Source organism: Megascapheus bottae, chromosome 16 (genome assembly GCF_031878675.1).
Source record: "Megascapheus bottae isolate mThoBot1 chromosome 16, mThoBot2.hap1, whole genome shotgun sequence".
Lineage (NCBI taxonomy): Eukaryota > Metazoa > Chordata > Mammalia > Rodentia > Geomyidae > Megascapheus > Megascapheus bottae.
The window spans coordinates 39,279,506-39,282,733 of NC_143524.1; positions in this window are offsets into that span (position 1 = coordinate 39,279,506).

Genomic DNA, 3,228 nt, shown 5'->3' on the forward strand with positions numbered 1-3,228 from the left:
GCTTCCCCCTATGACTTGGTCCCATGTGTTTGTTTAAGAGGCTGCCATGGTGCTAATTGCTATGTTTATTCCCACTCACCAAATGCACTGTTCGGCAGGCATTTGCTTGAATGCTTCTTGATGCCTGACCTTGCTTGTTTTTCTTTCGGGAGTGGAGGGAATTGAAGCATCATTCTGGAACCAGGACTAGAGGCCTGTCTCCATTTCGTTTGATCTGTGGTATGGATCAGGAAAAGGACAGTTTAGGCTTGCTGCTGGAGGCTGGAGAAGCATTTTCCTCCATGGAATCTTGCCTCTGTTTTCCCAGCAGTCCTCATGGCCAGAAAAGCAAGCATTAGCTCATTGGCTGTGCAGTCTGGCCTGCCCTGTTCTCTAAGTAAAGGAACAACCTAGATGAGAATGCTGTGCTTCGCTGGATCTCAGAAGATGAGGCAATAAATGGGAGCCATCCCAGCCTCTAGGGATCCCCAAGAGGGCTGCTCAGCCAGGCAGGAACCCCCACCTCCAAGCTGCTCTATTGTGTGGGCTCATAGGCTGGGGTGGGGGGAAGGCGGAGCCAGCCTGCCAAACAGGGTCTTCTCATCACAGCCCCTTGCTGAAAGGTCCCACCCCCCTCCCCCCTGGGCCCCACCAGCCAGGCCAGGGTCAATGGGATTAAAGGCTCAATTCACGCCAGTCAGTTCTCTGGTAACACGATTTCATTAGAGGCAGGCAGGGAGGAGAATGGACGGAAACAGCTGGTGTATAAATTATAAAGTCTACTTTGTACTGAGTGAGCACACCTTTCCCCAGCCACATGACTAATTAATGTGGCGGGGAGTGGACTTGAAGTCAAATTGCCTTTTCCCCTTCTCTCCTGGGGCTTGGTTAACAACAGGTCCCTGCAAAGCTGGGGAGAAGAGAAGATTATGCAAAGCTATCATCATATGAAAATAGCATATTAACATACTGCCCGTGAGCTGTGTCCAATCAGTTCCCTCCCAGTGGCGTGTGTATGAAACAATTAGAATGGCATTTCTACCACGCTTCTTTAATACATTTTGGCATTAATATAATCAAGGAGTGGGGGCCTAGACATCTTGCAGGCGAGGTTTTCTATAAGACCCCTGGGATGTTGGGGGAGGGTCTGGTATGGGAGGAAGGGACAAGCTAGGCTGAGAACCTCTGGACCAGAACCTCAGGCAGTTTCTGGAGACAGCCTTAGACTCCACCAGCTACCAGGTCAGCCTGGGAACAGAGCATCCATCCCATAGAAAAGGGGACTACAGGCTCCCACGGTTCCTGTATCAGCCATAGCAAGAACTCCAGAGTCAGAGTGGATCTTTCCAAATACCAATCACATCTTTGAATGCTCTATTCAAAGCCTCCAATGACTTCCCAACATCTCGCCTCTACACTGGGACCAAGATCTAGTCCCTGCCTGCCTCTCTTCTCCCTTCAACCTGCACTCCTTCTAATGTACCACCTACAGCTACTTAGGTGGTGAGTGTTCATAGGCCTCAAGACCCAACCTTCCCCAGGGCCTTTATCCTTGCCATTCTTTCTGTCTGGTATGAGCTTCCCTCTCATTCTTCAAGTCTTGGCTTCCTCAAAGATGCCTTTCCTGACCAACCTGATCTGCTCAGGCCCCACCTTGTCTCTGTCTGCCTCTGTTTTGTTTCATCTCAAATGTCTGGTGTAAAGATTTGCCCTCTCACTTATCTTATCCCCGCTTCCTGTGGGAGAATGGACGTTCCCGAGGGCAGGTGCTTGTCTGCTTAGTCATTTCTGTTTCCAGCACTATCACAAAAGTAGCTAATCTTTCTTACATAACTGATTGGATAACTTCTGTCTCACATCTTCTAACTATTGGATGACTTCTTGGCATTTGGAACCTCTAGGGGATCAATAGGAGACCTGGGATGAGGTGGGGTGGGGTTGGGGGAATTCTGCCTTTGCAACCTTGGGTAATCTGATGCCCTCTCTTACTAAGCCTTCATTCAACACCTGCAGTTCGGTTGCCTAATGTTGAAGAACTGGGAGAGGTGGGAACCAGATGTCGTTCCTGCCCCAAGGGGCTCCGAGCTTAATTGGAGAAACAAGTCTAGATATGAGGAAAGAAGACCAGCTGTCTAAGTCCGGACCTGAACCCGAAGGTACATGGAAGGGAAAAAAATGAGAACTAATAGCCTGTTTGATTCCCAATGCCATGAGGCCTCAGACCATCATTGAACCTCCGTTTCCTCATCTGTAAGGCGGGCCATAATCCAAGCCACCCTGGCAAGCTTCTTGTATCCAACTCCTCCATTTCAGAGAAGGGTGAACCAAGGTGTTGGGGTGGGATAAAGCCCTGTGTAAGGTCACAGGGTGAGTTAGCAGCCAAACTAGGACAGATGCCCAAAGTAGGGGCTCTGTGTTTTTGTGTGGTGACAGGCCTTACATTCTCCTCTGCCACCAGCCTCGGGAACAGTCCCAGCTTCTCTGGGGTTTCAACTGGCCCCTGGGCCTTACTCCCAAAGCTTAGAGAACAAGCTAAGACCCAGAACACACTCTTCCATCCCTCACATGGATGGATTCATGTCTGAATGACTGCATCCCTCTGAGTGCCCTCCTCCAGGCTGGCCAGGAGACATTTGGAAAGTGGCTGATGGCCACGCCCCTGGTTTTTTTGAATGAACAAAACTGAGCTCATTTCTCTGTAAGATGTGGCACAGCCAGCTAGCTTGGCCTTGCCTCTCTTAACTTAGCCTGACTCCCAGGAAGCTCACCTCTACTGAACTGACCCAACCAACCACATTGCTAACAACCCCGCTAACACACTGTCCTGGAGCAAGAGAAGCAGTGGGAAAGGGGTACATTTCTCCCCACAGAGCACACATGCCCTGGGCAGAGCTGTCCCATTGCTGCTATGACTACTGTAGTACGTGTAGATGGGCAGTGGTCAGCACTGGTAAGACACAGCCTGACCTAATAGAATGGTTGGTAGATTTGGGGACCAACAGGAAGTCCTGTGTGTGTTGAGAGTGGGGTGGGAGTTAGCTAGTAAGAGAGCAGAAGGAAGAGAGACAAGATTGGAGGTAAGTGGAGAAGGGAGGAGGGAGAAAGGAGGAGGAGGAAAGGATAAAAGCATGTGAGGCCCTGGTAAGGACTCACAGGTTCCACTCTGAGATATTGGGAACTTTTAAGGAATGACATAATCCAACACAGTTTTTAAGTGATTCCCCTGGCTTCTGTGTGTATAAGAGAGAA